The sequence below is a fragment of the Bos javanicus genome, chromosome 5 (assembly GCF_032452875.1).
Source record: "Bos javanicus breed banteng chromosome 5, ARS-OSU_banteng_1.0, whole genome shotgun sequence".
In the NCBI taxonomy this organism is placed as follows: Eukaryota; Metazoa; Chordata; class Mammalia; order Artiodactyla; family Bovidae; genus Bos; species Bos javanicus.
In genome coordinates, this window is record NC_083872.1 from 31,676,815 (window position 1) to 31,694,263 (window position 17,449).

A 17,449-nucleotide genomic window follows, 5' to 3' on the forward strand; every position below is an offset into this window, starting at 1 on the left:
CAAGACTAATTGATTAAATTGTTCACCTTGCCCCTAAGATTTAATAGATGACCAGTTTAAAAAAGTTAGTTTAGCACAAAACAATTTTTAACAGAGAAAAGACACAGGTTTAGCATATTTTATCAGTTTATACTCTTATATACTTCACAGTTACGCTAAGAATATTGTGTAATTGTTTGTTTATCATATTCTCTAAGAACAAAAATTGCCTGCTTATAAATCATAGGTGTAGAACCAAATGGATATTGTTCAAGTTCTTACAATTTTTCCTTCTTAGCACATATTTCAAAGTTCCCAGAAATCAACATAATGGTTGGTTTTCTTTTGAGGTAATGCAAGCACAGCTCTAATTTCATTTCTCTGGAAAAATCCTTTATATATTTGAGGAATTTTCAAAAAGATATAGCAGTACTAATATTATTGGATAAAATTTCTCAATCCATCTTATTCATTCTCCCTTTATACTGTGATCTCTCAATGTATTCTAATATCTACAATTGTTGAATGATGGTACCAATTTTAAACTGAGTCAAATTCTGTTTTTCATTTTATACTTTTAAATTGCCATCCTCATTGTTAGTCTCAACTAGTTATTATTTTCTTAGTGCCTTTTTCTTTCAAAGTAAACTGTTTACTAGGTTTTGGGAGGTTTTATTTCATTTTACAAGTATTTCAATTACCATGGTTATCAGTATAAAAATCCTATTTATTTTTAAGTAAGCATGATCAAGTAAGAACCTTATATTTCTATTAAATGCATAGCTGTCAAAGGAATAATGCTAATTGATTTAGGGCATCTGCCAGCTGGAGAAGAGAATATTTCATGTGGATATTTGTCTATGGTAATAGTGATAGGACAGGGAGACAGTTTTTAAAAAAAGTTTTTTCTTTTCTTTGTGAGGGGATGGACAGAAAGCAGTCTCTGACTGACTTGAAGTGAAAGGAATTTCCTTTCACCCCTCAAATAAAATTTCGTTCTTGCGTGCTAAGTCGCTTCAGTTGTGTCCGACTCTTTGTGACCCCAAGGACTAGGGATTCCTCTGTCCATGGGATTCTCCAGGCCAGAATACTGGAGTGGGTTGCCATTTCCTCCTCCAGGGGGTCTTCCCAACCCAGGGGTTGAACCCCTGTCTCATACTTCTCCTGCACTGGCAGGGGGTTCTTTACCACTAGCACCACCCGAGTTCATCTACTTCCAAACCTGCTACTGGCTGTGCAAGCTCTTACATGTTGTGAAGAATCTGTGTCAAGATTGTGTAGTCTTGCTTTCTCTGTCCCCTTCTGGTTTTTCTACCACGATTTTAAGATTTATTTTCAGAATTCGGTTCAGTCTTTTTTCTCCTTCATGATAAAGATGTGTACTGCATTGAACATGAAGCATTTTGAGATTTTGTTGTTGTCTCTCTACCTAAGCTAAGAATGAAAACCAAAACCCTTATCTTGACTTTACAGAATCTTTCACGGTCTGTCCCCTGACTGTTTCTCTGGCCTAACCCTTCGCTCTTCTTGTTGCTTACATAGCCTGAAGCCTCAAAATGGGGATTCAAATCCAGTTCTATCCGGCTCTGAACCTCATTCTCTTAGCCATGCCCTACACTACAAGCACCTCACCTCTCTCCCACAGAGTGTAGGTGCCACAGAGTGTAGGTGGTCCACAGGTCTAACTCCAACTCCTGTCTCCACCTCAAAACAGTTCTTTTCTTGAAGTCAAATTTTGTTTAAGTATAACATCCATTGAGGTATATGTAAAAATCATAGCTATAAAGCTTGATTACTTTTCAGGAATAAATATATTCAGGCAACCAGGAACTAGACCAAGAAGTGAAATAAATACTACTGTGTCCCAGCAGAGCTCATGACCACCCCTGCAGAACCGGCTTCCCCCAGGGCAACCACTTTCCTGAAATCTGAAACCACTGGTGTTTCCCTGTGGTTGAACTTTACAGGTCCTCTTTTGTGTCTAGCTTCCCTTACTCTCAATAGTGAAAACTAGCTCTTCAGCTATAATCACATACCCAAGAGCTCCATTTCTCAAATTATATCTCAAGAAAGGTTAGTGTCCAAAGATGTTCATTTGAGAGTTACAAGTTGATTTACTTTAACAAGCATTTTGAATTCCTAAGAGTAGAATGCGGTATGGAGAATGTCCTGCAATGTTTCCACAGCACAGTTAATAACACGTGGGACACATTATATGATGGGTAAAGCTCGAGTCTGGGGGTTTTCTGTGGGGTTCTCAAGAGTTCATCCTCACAGTCTATGCCCTTCTCCATTAATTAGTTCCTCTGGCAGTGACCCATTCCCTGCTAAAGAGGATAAGCTAACTTGAATGGGATGGCCCCAAGTTAATGGACAAGTGCATGCTTGTCCCAGGATACTGGCCATACCTGCTTACACGATTGGTGATTCAATCTTCAGTTCATTCACCATAGTGGATAGTATGAAGGACCATTCAAAGGGGGCTGTTGTGTTTCCCCACTTTAAGGGAAGCCCACTGGGCATCTCTGTCTTCTTTTTGTAGAGAATTCATTAGAGAACCAGATACTGATCTTAGGCAAATGTTGGTTTGGATACTCAAAAGATTTTTTTTTTTCCTGTAATTGAAAATCTTAGAAAAAATTTAAAAAATTGAAGTATAGTTGATTTACAATATCATGTTAGTTTCAGGTATAAAACATAGTGATCCAGTTATATATATATATACTTTACAGATGGTGCTAGTGATAAAGAACCTGCCTTCAATGCAGGAGACATGAGACATGGGTTTGATCCCTGGATCAGGAAGATCCCCTGGAAAAGGGCCTGGCAACCCACTCCAGTACTCTTGCCTGGAGAATCCCATGGACAGAGGAGCCTGGCAAGTTATAGTCCATAGGGTTGCAAAGAGTTGGATATGAAAGAAGCGACTTCGTGTGTATATATATATATATATATATATATTCCTTTTCAGATTCTTTTCCGTTATAGGTTATTACAAAGTACAAAGTAGAATTTCCTGTGCTATACAGTAGGTCCTTATTGGTTATCTATATTATTCATAGTAGTGTGTATTGTTAATCCCAACTTTCTAATTTATCCCTTACCTACCCCCCTTTTCCCTTTGATAACAATATCTGTGGTTGTGAGTCTGTTTCTGTTTTATAAATAAGTTCATTTGTATCATTTTATAGATTCAACATAGAAGCAATATCATATATTGGCTTACTTAGTATGATAATCTCTGGGTCTGTCTCTGTTGGTGCAAACAGCATTATTTAATTCTTTTTTATGGCTGAGTAATATCCCATCATATATATATATATATATATATATATATATATATATATATGTATGTATGTATCACATCTTCTTTCTTTATCCATTCACCCATCGATGGACATTTATGTTGCTTCCATGTTTTGTAAATAGTACTGTAAATAATGCTGCTATGAACATTAGGGTCACTTCCACCTGGCAGGGGTGTGGGGACAGGAGGAAGAGGCTCAGATGGAGAGGGAAGAGGGAGGTCTGGGGAGAAATCTCCAGAAAGAGGGCACAAGGAAGAACTCTCCACTCGCCAAAATACCACCACTTTCACACACTCCACATTCATGGCCACCATGCCAGTTTTCCACATGCCACCACCCACGCAGCCTGCAGCTTGAAAACTGAAAGCTTAAGAGTCAACGTATTTCTGGGTCCCAAGTCCTATCTCTCGAGACACAAAAGGCAGTCAGACTGCAGACGGCTGCCCACTGGGTTGGAAGACCAGGCTGGAAGTACCCCATCAGATGCTGAAGGCAGACCTCTCTCTGTCCTTCTGTGACGCAAGGGAATGTGGGCCAGAGAGTCAGAGGCCTTCGGTAACCAACCCCTCCTCTCTGGGCTCTGAGTGGGCTGACCCCATCTCCAAGGCTGCAACTCTGGCCCTAGAGCCTCAGAGCTTCCGCGCCCTCTAGCGGCCTCTCTCCGTAACGCCCACACCCAGGCCTTCCACCCTCTTCAGGACTTCTTCCTCTGTCTTTCCGGCAGCATCCGGACCACAAGAGCTCCTGCAGATGTGTCGCTCCCTAGAGGTGCTGTTGGGTTGGGCCAGGCTCCTGAGGCCGCCCCCGGGGTGGTCCCAAGCTTTTAGTCACTTTTCTTTTGTTCATATCTCTAGCCAGCTACCTGCCATTGGCCAGTACAGACTTCTGCTCTGAGGTGGGCCCACATGCGGATTGCCCCGGGGGAGGCCCACCTGAGGGAGGAGGGTCCGGTCTGCCCCGCCCTCCGAGGGGCCTGAGGCTCCAGATGGGAAGCCCTGTCAGTGTCTGATCACAGGGGACAGCATTCTCCAGGTAAACCTGTGGAGTTACCTCCATAACGTTTTTTAAATAGATCTCCCACTCCTCATATTTACAAGATAAAGAATTTCCCCTATTAAATTTGGGAAATATATTATTATTAAAAGGAACAGGAAGACACAGGATGCTCCTAAACGAGCTATTACTTGGAAGATTCAACAATTCTAATGAGAGAACACCCATGCTCTTCACCCCCTGGGACATCAGCACAAGTTGGGAGTTGGTTGCAGTCTTTATTAATTCCTCTGATTTCTCCAGAACCTTTCCTTCAGGGAGAAATCTCTGGGCTCTGCAGGGACTGTGGGTGGTGACAGGTAACTCTGAGACTGAAAAGCTGGAGGAAAAGAGACAGGGGACAGAGATGAGAAGTGGTGATAAGGAGCAGCAGGAACGTCATGTTTAGTCTCAGGCTTAGAGTCTCAGTTCATCTCCAGCGAAGGTAACGACCACCAGGAGCTGGCCCCACTGGCCTTGTCACGTCGTGTGGGAATGGAGGACAGCCAAACCACTGTGGCCACTTTCAGAGAAATAAAGAAGAGTGAGAGGGCATCTCCGGGAGACGGTTTGACATGGTAATTGTTGTGAAATGATGAACTTTTCAGAAAAGTGAAGACTGTTCTTTTGATTTTCAAGGACTTGCAGTTTTATGGTTGAAAGGAAAACTTGACATGGAGAACATCTAATGATTAAGAAAGAAGAGAAAGGAAAAATGTTAGACAGCAAGAAAAGGAGAGAGGGGGAAAGATACAAGGAGGAAGAGTACAGTTGATAACAACATCAGGTGCCTGGGTGTCAAAGATGGTAACAGTGGGGAGAAATATGGCCAGGCTGTCAAGAAGCACTGGGCTTTTAGACAAAAATATCACTCATCAACAAGAGACTTCAGAATTAGAACGATCCAACTAATACCAACTGATACTCTTGATGAAAGTGAAAAAGGAGAGTGAAAAGTTGGCTTACATTCAGAAAACTAAGATCATGGCATCTGGTCCCATCACTTCATGGCAAATAGATGGGGAAACAGTGGAAACAGTGGCTGACTTTATTTTTGGGGGGCTCCAAAATCACTGCAGATGGTGATTGCAGCCATGAAATTAAAAGATGCTTGCTCCTTGGAAGAAAAGTTAAGACCAACGTAGACAGCATATTAAAAAGCAGAGACATTACTTTGCCAACAAAAGTCTATCTACTCAAAGGAATGATTTTTCCAGTAGTCATGGATGGATGTGAGAGTTGAACTATAAAGAAAGCTGAGTGCTGAAGAATTGATGCTTTTGAACTGTGGTGTTGGAGAAGACTCTTGAGAGTCTCTTGGACTGCAAGGAGATCCAACCAGTCCATCCTAAAGGAAATCAGTCCTGAATATTCATTGGAAGGACTGATGCTGAAGCTGAAACTCCAATACTTTGGCTGCCTGTTATGAAGAACTGACTCATTTGAAAAGACCCCAATGCTGGGAAAGATTGGAGGCAGGAGGAGAAGGGGATGACAGAGGATGAGATAGCTGGAAGACATCACTGACTCAATGGACATGAGTTTGAGTAAACTCCACGAGTTGGTGATGGACAGGGAGGCCTGGCGTGCTGCTATTCATGGGGTCGCAAAGAGTTGGACATGACTGAGGGACTGAACTGAACTGAACTGAACATTTCAATAGCTAACTTGCAGCTTCCTTTCATTACCTAGGAATTTTAACAGCCACTCTATATTATTAGTGATAAATGGAACCAAGGCAAACAAAAATAACCCACACCGGATGACCTACTAGCAATAGGAACAAAGACAAGACTGAGAACCTAATTTCCCAATGTAAGTCTTTACTGGGAACTGATCCTTATGCTAAAAAATGTAAGTTACTCTGAACTTAAATTAAAAGTGGAAGAGGAATTAGACAATAAATATATTTTTATCACTCCTGGCCAACTCTTTTATATTCCATTCTGATGATATTATAGTTTATAATTTATATTCATTGTTTTATTATACCCATGATATTCCCAGCAAAAACAAGACCAGGAGCTGAGTGTGGCTCAGATCAGGAACTCCTTATTGCAAAATTCAGACTTAAATTGAAGAAAGTAGGGAAAACTGCTAGGTTATTCAGGTATGACCTAAAGCAAATCATTTATGATTATACAGTAGAAGTGACAAATAGATTCAAGGGATTAGTTCTGTTAGAGTGCCCGAAGAACTATGGATGGAGATTCGTAACATTGTGCAAGAGGCAGTGTTCAAAACCATCCCCAAGAAAAAGAAATGCAAAAAGGCAAAATGGCTGTCAGAGGAGGCCTCACAAATAGCTGAGAAAAGAAGAGAAGTGAAAGGCAAAGGAGAATAGGAAAGATATACCCATCTGAATTTGTAGAGTTCCAAAGAATAGCAAGGAGAGATAAGAAAGCCTTCCTAACTGAATGGTGCAAAGAAATAGAGGAAAACAATAGAATGGGAAAGACTAGAGATCTCTTCAAGAAAATTAGAGATACCAAGGGAACATTTCATGCAAAAATAGGCACAATAAAGGACAGAAATGGTATGGACCTAACAGAAGCAGAAGATATTAAAAAGAGGTGGCAAGAATACACAGAAGAACTATACAAAAAAGATCTTAATGATGGATAACATGATGGTGTGGTCATTCACCTAGAGCCAGACATCCTGGAGCGTGAAGTCAAGAGTGCCTTAGGAAGCATCACTATGAACAAAGCTAGTAGAGGTGATAGGATTCCAGTTGAGCTATTTCAAATCCTAAAAGATGATCCTGTTAAAGTAATGCACTCAATATGCCAGCAAATTTGGAAAACTCAGCAGTGGCCACAGGACTGGAAACGATCAATTTTCATTCCAGTCCCAAAGAAGGGCAATGCCAAAGATTGTTCAAACTATTGCACAATTGCACTCATTTTACATGCTAGCAAGGTCATGCTCAAAATCCTCCAAGCTAGGCTTCAACAGTACATGAATCGAGAACTTCTAGATATACAAGTTGGATTTAGAAAAGGCAGAGAAACCAGAGATCAAATTGCCAACATCTGTTGGATCATAGAAAAAGTAAGAGAATTCCAGAAAAACATCTACTTCTGCTCTATTGACTATGCTAAAACCTTTGAATGTGTGGATCACAACAAACTATAGAAAATTTTTACAGAGATGGCAATACCAGACCACCTTAGCTGTCTCCTGAGGAACCTATATGCAGGTCAAGAAGCAACAGTTAGAACCAAACATGAAACAATAAACAGGTTCAAAATTAGCAAAGGAGTGCGTCAAGGCTGTGTATCGTCACCCTGTTTATTTAACTTATATGCAGAGTACATCATGCGAAATGCCAGGCTGGAAGAATCACAAGCAGGGATCAAGATTGCTGGCAGAAATATCAATAACCTCAGATATGCAGATGACACCACCCTATGGCAGAAAGCAAAAAGGAACTAAAGAGCCTCTTGATGAAGGTGAAAGAAGAGACTGAAAAAGCTGGCTTGAAACTCAACATTCAAAAAACTAAGATCATGGCCTCTGGTCCCATCACTTTGAGGGTGTTAATGGTAGTCTTGGTAGGGAGGCCAGAAGACCCCAAGTGGCAGGAGGAAATAAAACTGCTAGTGGCAGACTTTTTTTTCTTTTCTCTTCTAATCTATGTTGTCATGGTGACACCTGATTCTGCCTGAGCTTTATCTCAAACCTTGAGCTAACCAATGCATTTTTCTCATGGAAATATCTTTCTTCAGTTCAGTTCAGTTCAGTTGCTCAGTCGTGTCCGACTCTTTGCGACCCCATGAATCCCAGCATGCCAGGCCTCCCTGTCCATCACCAACTCCTAGAGTTCACACAAACTCATGTCCATCAAGTCAGTGATGCCATCCAGCCATCTCATCCTCTGTCATCCCCTTCTCCTCCTGCCCCCAATCCCTCTCAGCATCAGAGGCTTTTCCAATGAGTCAACTCTTCGCATGAGGTGGCCAAAGTACTGGAGTTTCAGCTTCAGCATCATTCCTTCCAAAGAAATCCCAGGGCTGATCTCCTTTAGAATGGACTGGTTGGATCTCCTTGCAATCCATGGGACTCTCAAGAGTCTTCTCCAACACCACAGTTCAAAAGCATCAATTCTTCGGCGCTCAGCCTTCTTCACAGTCCAACTCTTATATCCATACATGACCACTGGAAAAACCATAGCTTTGACTAGACGGAACTTTGTTGGCAAAATAATGTCTCTGCTTTTCAATATGCTATCTAGGTTGGTCATAACTTTCCTTCCAAGGAGTAAGCATCTTTTAATATCATGGCTGCAGTCACTATCTGCAGTGATTTTGGAGCCCCAAAAATAAAGTCTGACACTGTTTCCACCGTTTCTCCATCTATTTCCCATAAAGTGATGGGACCAGATGCCATGATCTTAGTTTTCTGAATGTTGAGCTTTAAGCCAACTTTTCCACTCTCCTTTTTCACTTTCATCAAGAGGCTTTTGAGTTCCTCTTCACTTTCTGCCATAAGGGTGGTGTCATCTGCATATCTGAGGTTATTGATATTTCTCCCGGCAATCTTGATTCCAGCTTGTGCTTCTTCCAGCCCAGCATTTCTCATGATGTACCCTGCATATTAGTTAAATAAGCAGGGTGAGAATATATAGCCTTGATGTACTCCTTTTCTTATTTGGAACCAGTCTGTTGTTCCATGTCCAGTTCTAACTGTTGCTTCCTGACCTGCATATAAGCTATATTAATTTGCTATGTATTTGCTTGGAAATCTGCCTTTCTTTACAATTCATGTCAATTGCTTTATGCCTGGGGATGACTCATCTTGTGCCAATGCTATCTCAAAATGCATGTTGTGGGTGAGGGGCATGGTGCAACTCTCAATTTTGAGGTGTTTCCTTTCTCTAATTAGCAGTTTGCTAATAGATATATTACTCATAGCTAAAGACTAGTGATGGGGGACTCTTTCTGTCCCCTTCTGATGTCTATGTCAGAAGATTTCTCTATCTATTTTATACTTTAATAAAACTTTATTAAACAAAAAGCTCTGTACCATCAAGCTCATCACTGGCTCACGATCAAATTCTTTTCCTCCGGAGGCCAAGAATCCTGACATTGTTCATGGCTCATGGCAGCAAACTTTCAACTTCATGACATAGTTGGGGAAACAATGAAAACAGTGACAGACTTTATTTTATTTTATTTTGGGCTGCAAAGTCACTACAGACAGTGACTGTAGCCATGAAATTAAAAGACACTTGCTCCTTGGAAGAAAAGCTGTGACAAACCTAGACAGCGTACTGAAAAGCAGAGACATTACTTTGCCAACAAAGATCCATAGAGTTAAAGCTCTGGTTTTTCCATTCATCATGTATGGATGTGAGAGTTGGACTATAAAGAAAGCTGAGCACTGAAGAATTGATGCTTTTGAACTGTGGTGTTGGAGAAGACTCTTGCGAGTCCCTTGGACTGCAAGAAGATCCAACCAGCCAATCCTAAAGGAAATCAACCATGAATAGTCAGGAAATCAACCAGTCCTTCATTGGAAGGACTGATGCTGAAGCTGAAGCTGCAATACTTTGGCCACCTCATGTGAAGAGCTGACTCATTGAAAAAGACTCTAATGTTGGGAAAGATTGAGGGCAGGAGGAGAAGGGGATGATAGAGGACTAGGTGGCTGGATGGCATCACTGACTCAATGGACATGAGTTTGAACAAACTCTGGGAGATGGTGATGGACAGGGAAGGCTGGCATGCTGCAGTCCATGGTGTCACAATGAGTCAGACACAACTTAGTGACTGAACAACACCAACAACCAGAAGTCCTGATATTATAGGTCAGCATAATCTTAGTGTGCCCATGGTTTACTGGGGAAGAAAAAAGCAGAGATATATCTATCTAAGACATAATTTTTCAATATTCACTAAAATTTTTTTCCCAATCAAGTACCTACCCTCTGGCAGACACTGGCATGGGGACTAGGTAAATGTTATAGAGATAAGCAGGGCATTTCCACCCTCCTACCTTGCCATTCTTTGTCATAGATATGGTGTAAATTCTGAAGTCCCTAACCTTCAGCCCTGTGTTTTTAAGAGAAACCTGTGTAGAATAGGGAGGTGGATGTGTTGTTGCTGTAGCTGCTTTTCATTAATGTAAGTAATGTTACAGAAGAACTGAAAAATAGAGAAAAGAATAATATCCACCATCCCACCATACTAAAGCAACTACTACTACCAATTTTACGTAATTTACTCTAGACTTTTGACAATTTTTTTGATTATCCAGGAATACATAACTTTGCATTCTGTTTCTATGGAGCTATGTTTTATAACCATCATTTTATTAATTCTAGAATAATACAACAAGAGGTTATCAGTATTTACTTGTGTCATCATTGGACAGCTATTAAGTAGTAGAGCTGGGCAGGGCTGTGAACCCACATGTGCTGCCCTCCAAAGATCTGAAATCACATGACACAGCTCCCTTCTCCAACCCCATCTCGTACCACTCTCTACTTTCTACACGGCTGATCTTCTTTGAGCTCTTCAAACATACTACACTCTCTAGTTAGGAATTATAGGAATAGAAACCAGACAGAGTGACAGAAATAGAAAAATGACAGCTCTTACGAATCAAGTGAAAATTTTATGGTTAAAAATATTCTTTAGTCACAACTGGTTTAACGATTTCATGTAAATTGTGTCATAAACTGAAGACAGATTACTACGTGCTCTTTTGGGTCCTTTCTCTTCTGAGCATTAGCCCCACCTTGACCACCCCTGCCTCCTCCCAGACTTACCAAATAAATCACAAAGCTCAGATAAGCTACACTGACCACTGCAGCCACCACGTACAATGCCACGTGCCCTAGACCCTGCACATAAACCATGACAAAGTACATATTGATGAAACAGATAAGGACCATGATACTGCCTACGATCCTCCAGCCTCTGTCAAAAGAATCAGCACAGTTATTGGTGGAATAGTCCAACCTCTCCACAAACAGAAAAAGACACTGTGTTTTTTGGGATTACAGGACAGGAGTAAGCAGCATTTCAAAATAATCTGAAAATTGCTTCTTATGTCACAAATTAGGTTAAATGAGCCAAAGTTACACAATGATAGGGAGAAAGAGGAAAAGAAAAACACTATCAAATAATCTCTATTATTTAAGTCCTTACAAAGGCAACAAGCCTACAACTGAAAAAGTAATGAGTCCCCAGAGATCCAACAATTCGTTTCAAATATCCCACATCCTTTAGCTAATAAAAGGTATTAGCTTATGCCTCTCTCATCGAGATCATTTAACATGGAATTAAGATGCTTTAACTTTCAGTGGCTGAAGTTGAAGAGTTAAAGCCCTAAAAGCTGAAAAACTTCTCCCAGAAATAAAAAATTGTGCTTTCCTTCCTTTGGTACATTCACTATCTCTATTTTCTTTTCTTTAATTTTTAAAAAATAGACATATAGTTGATTTACAATGTTGTGTTTATTTATTTTGAATTTTTGGTCACACCCTGTTGGTCCCTGTGGGATCTTAGTCCCCTGACCTGGGATTGAACCGTCACCCCCTGCACTGGAAGGCAGAGTCTCAACCACTGGACCATGAGGGAAGCCCCCAGCAGTCTCTGTTTTCTAAGTCAGAGATTAAAGGGGCAGCTCTAGCAGTCGCCTCTTCAAGCATATAGTTCCCCTAAGATGGATTTTCTGACTGGCCTGTTTGATGAAGATACCATTTCCCCCCACATCTCTGGGAACTAAAAGAAGTGCACTCACAATCCATTGGCAAATTTGCTCATCACCGGCTGCAAGCTCGTAAACGTGAGGATGGATATGAGAGCAAAAGGAAGCTGCAAAAGAAAAAACTAAGATCACATAGGGCTACTGGGAGTCCTGTAACACCCCAGAGGGCAGCACTTTAGCAAAAGGGAACCACAGACCCTGCCTCATCTACTCTGTGAGAAATGATTCCTGTCATCGCAACATGCTGGAGGGTTATGTGGAAATGTGTAGCATGAACCTAGCATCAATTATGCTCACAATGTCTAGAAAATTTATATCTGCCTTGTCTTCTTAATCTCCATAATACCCAACAGTCTCCTTTACATTATTTAATGTTTGCTTGGATTAATGAATAATAATTTTGTGTTCTATATGTAATTACAGTTTATAATTCCCATTCAACAGGCTTAGGAAAAAAACAAGCCACTTCTAAAAGCCTTTTAGATTCCAGAGACTTCATATGCATTCACCATAGACCAAGACTGTGCCTCTTTCTTCCTCTGAATTTTCCCCACACCCACACTAGGCTTGGTACCTAAGGGCAATACAGAATGCCTCCTGACTCAATGGGATGTGAGTTTCCCCAGCTCCCTCCTCACCTGTAAGCTCTGAAGAACATTCAGGATGTCATTCATCCCTGTTAGATGCTCCACATCTTGGAAGATGGCCACAAGCCCAATGGGGATGATGGCAATAGAGCGGGTCAGACTCACTCAGGCAAAGCATGACCATTTTAGGTTTAGGAATCCCTGGAAGAAAACACAGAAGCAGGATGAATGTCTGGAAGAGGAAACAGAAAAAGGTCTGGGGAGGTTCAGGAAAATCTTAGAGGCATGGAATTAAGAAGGGACAAAAGGGCAACGTCTCCTTCCTCTTGTCCATCCCAGTCACAGCAGCACGTACCTCCATGACAAACTGGCCGGAATAGGTTCCTGTCATGGTGGAGCTCTGCCCCGCAGCCAGGATCCCCACCACCCAGATGCAGAGAGCAGAAGGCCCGAAGTAACACCCCAGCACAACACCCTGGAGAGGCAAGGGAGAGAGATCACCTGAGATAACACCCCAAACATATCCTTGGTGTCACTTCTCCCCATTCCTGGCTATGCACCCATCTCTACCAAGCGCTGTGCTGGCACTGTCCCAGAAGCTAGACTTGGGTCCTGACCTCATTCTAGAGGCTTTCAACCTAAATTCTGCTGGATGGGCCCCCATTCCTCCTCAGCCTAGTCCCTTCTCTTCTCTAGGCTCCTAAAGCCTTTATCCTCAGCTCATATGTTAACTATTAAAAAAAAGTTTACAACACATTTCCCAAATCATATTCCTTAACACAGTATTCTTGAAGATGGTCATAGGAATGGAGAGAAAGTGCAAATGAATTCTGGAGATGCTACATACTATATATTCTACTCTTGGAGGTTTACAGTGTAACCAGGATAAAAGGGACAAAGAGATCCCAATAAAGACCACTTTACTGGGACTTTCTTGGTAGTCCACTGGTTAAGACTTCATGCCCCCAATGTAGGAGGTAGGGGGTGTTCAAACCCTGGTCAGGGAACTCAATCCCACATGCCACACAGTGTGGCCAAAATAAATAAATAAATGAAGTCTCCAGCCACTGTGGCTGGGTGGGGAATACATATTAAAAAAAAAGAATACTAAGAGCGCTTTCTTTACTCACCCCAATTAAAACCTAGAGAACAGTGTACTATCAACACAAGTTTGGGAATTGCTGATACAATCGATTCATCTTTTTGGCTGATCCTCTAATCCCTTCCACGTAATCCAAAATCCTGTTTGGCATCCGAATCTCTGAAAACAGATACTCCAGAGAAGATATGCTGAGCTCTGAAGTGAACCCATGGAAAAGACCAGATACTAGGCTAAGAATATTGATCCAGGAGCAAAGATCAGAAATTTGAACAGGTTTATGCCTTTGTAGATGTCCACAGCTAGTGTTGGGTTATCATCAGGGAAAAGGTGAGTGTGGGGACTGCTGCTGTTTTTACAGACTGCAATCTGGTACCAAAGCAGTTTAGGAACAGCTTTTAATTTTGAATCCAGGACTCAGAGAAGAAGACCTCTCCTATAGATCACATACCGGTCATCTAAGAGATGGATGCTGGAGGTGAGACACTGGACACGCATTGATGACAGAAGAGACTGGCAGCAGTGTCACTGAGGTCTTCCTCCGTAATTTTTCTATACCCTCACGTCATCAAAAACTTCCTGAGTTAGAATGTGCATGGTAATACATGAATGCTGGGTCATTTTAAATGATGACAGGAGCTGAGGGCCCTTAGAAGGCTTCAGATATGAGAGGGCACCCAGAATAGGGAGTCCTTAGTCAGAGCAGAGCCAGGAGTCAGAGGTCCTATGATGGAAGACTAAAGAGCGAGCAAAACTAGATTGGCAATCAGGAGTCAGGAGGACAGAGAATTCAGTGTGATAAAACAGCCTGTCTAGCCACAGATTCTATTTCCTGTGTGTTGGCTCCTCCCAACCTGTCACCAAAAGGCAGGACTGGAAAGCAACCAGTATTTAGAAGGGAAAGGGGATGAGAAAGAGTCAAACAGACATAAAGCCACTAACAACAGCTTGAGACAGTCCTTGTCTGAGGAAAACTCCTTTCCCAGTCCAAAGCTGGGAATGATGGGTCTGGACTTGGCCACAGCCCCAGACTGTAAACACAGCTAGTGCAGTGACTTAGGGGCAGCACTGACATCTATTCCTGAGCTCTAAGTCACTGTCACATTTTCCTGCCCCAAGGCGGCCTCTTCTTTACCCTCACATTCATTACTACCCAGTTGGTTTTCTCAAAAAATGCTTCGGCAAATACTGAGGTAACAAAGATGGTGATAAAGGAAACAGAGCAATGCAGGATTCAGTGAAGAAGTACTTATAGGCTTATCGAACTTCCTGCTTATTGGCTCAGTCTACCTGTCTGTACTAGAGAGATAATAGTGACGGTCATTTTTTGACTAGTTGGAACAAGTTTCCTTGTGATATTTCATGAGTTGGAGTCAGCTGAAAGTCTTAGAGGGCAAACAACCGATCACGTGAAATGTGGGACTCCACTTATATCCTGGTTCACTGAGTAAGAAGTCATGACCCTTTGATGACATCACATATCCAAAATAGGAAAAAAGAGACTGAATGACTGCCCTCTGTTACTGTGGCTGGAAGAACCACTGACCTACATAAACAACCTGATTTCAGGGGGAAATGACCTTAATTAAACAAGTCTCTGAAATCTCCCAGCAAATGATTGTGTTGGACTGACTGGTAAAAGCCAAGTTGGGCTCTTTCCTCCTGACCTCCACAAGGCCACTTAGATTTCTGAGATTTAAGGAAAAATGACATGGTGCCCCACAGATTTTTTAAGAAGGACTTTAGTCCTTTCTGTATGGGGTCAGTTATCTCTGATCACCTTGGTGGTAAAAACAGAGTCCAAGTATGTCGAGTCCAACTGTGGAAAAACGCCATGCTCCTCCAGGGCTCCAACAATTGTAAACTAAGGGTGTGTCCCTTGTAACGAAAGGAAGAGAGGCCATGAACTACATAAGTCACTGAGATAAGATAGGTCTTGCTCACCTTAACTAAGGCAGAATGCAGGTGGAGGTTGCGTGTCGTGATCATGGTGCCCACGGTGGCCACAGCCTGCATGATCTGTGGGGTGCGACAGCCTGAACAGGATGGCAGGAATAGACCTTGGAGACCTTGGAGGACCTGGGTCTGGCTGGGTTTGACTGTAGCATACTACATACAAACAACAGCTATTAGCTTTTTCTGGAACATGAGACCAGGGAGTAACACAGTACTAGTGAATGCTGAATTCTTTACTTCATCAATTCCCCCTTCATCAACAACTACATAGGAAATGAGGAAGACAGAACCATCCAAAGAAACCAAGCAGCACAAGGTCAGAGAGTTTAGGACTCGGGTATCCAGACATTTCACATTATATTTTAGATATACAAAATAGATGTGTAGAGAATTTAATTAATATTCTAAAAAAATAAAATGGCTGCTAACGGCTTTATTGATATTAGTGTCACAATAACTCCAGTGAGACACACCTTAGAATATAGTCAATTTTTGATTACCCACACTAATCATGCTTCTGTGCTCACCTATGTATAGAAAAATCACTTGCGCTTGCCACTAGCATCTACTGAGACTCACTCAGAGGCACTTCTCATACACCCTTTTTCCTGGTTCAGCATTTCTCTTGGAAGCCTTAGACATTGCTGTATCATCTACTCACAGAGTAGACACATTTTCAAAAGCTTAACTAGGCCAATAAACAGAAATCAGTTTATAATAATTAGACTTAGAACGGTGCTGGGTTTCACCTCACTGCATGACATCTAATAGAGTGTCACGACTGGGGCACAAACCAGGAAACACACCCTATATTCCCTCTAGTTCATTAACTGCTATAATACAAAGACCAAGCTGCAATTACTGTCAACCAGGATGAGCAAAACAGAACCCATCAACGTGACAGCCAAGAATGACCTTGCAGCTTCTCTCCTAACCCTTTCTAAGGCTGTTCTGTTGTTGGGCTATTCTTTATTGTCTCCTGTTTATAAAAGAGAAACTTAGACTCGGTGAGTTTTAAGTCAGTTACTCAAGGTCATTATGGTGGAGTCATGATTTGAACCCAAGTCTGCTTGACTCCAAACCTCCTGCATCGTTTACTGTCTCACAGTGCTTTCCCAAATACTTTCTGAGTGAACTGTTTATCTGACAATCTTGGCTGAGCATCAACAGGAGAACTATCCCTGGTAAACTCTTCTGGAACAGTAGGAGAGGGCTCAGGACTTCTTGGGGAAATGGTTGTACTCTGAGGTCATGCACATTCCTGAAGCAGTCCCTCATGTCAGACTATTTTCACTGTCCAAGAAAAGGAGACTTGGAAATCCTAATAAGCAATGTACATCATCTACTCTATGAGAGACGCCATAGAGAAAGATCTGAATTAACTCAGATCCCACTCTCCTGGGAAGTCATTCTTTTGACTTCCTTGGACAAGTGGCCTGGTGACTGTTAGTAAAGCCATTTTTAAACTTTGCCCAGTCTCTGATCAGTTTGTTGGAAACTGAGGATACTTTCTTTTTCTTGTTTCTCCTGCATTATGTTCCCTATATAGGTCAAATGCCCCATTTACCTCATGTAACTCTAGATTCTTTAGAAACATCTACCCTTGCATAGGATTATTTTTCTCTCAGTTATTGCAGAAAGATAATACCAAATAGACAGGAAAACCTCCATAAGTACTTGCAGAATAAATAAATAAATAAGTTATAATAATAACTTTCCAACAATAAATTGCCATGGAAAATTTTAGCAACTGAAATTAATGCTTGGGA

General features: G+C 41.6%; 1 pseudogene; it reads right to left on the bottom strand.

Annotated features, from left to right (window-relative positions):
- Positions 1–10,591: 10,591 nt before the first annotated feature.
- On the bottom strand, positions 10,592–16,771 carry LOC133248659 (natural resistance-associated macrophage protein 2-like; annotated as a pseudogene).
- Between the last annotated feature and the right edge of the window lie 678 nt (positions 16,772–17,449).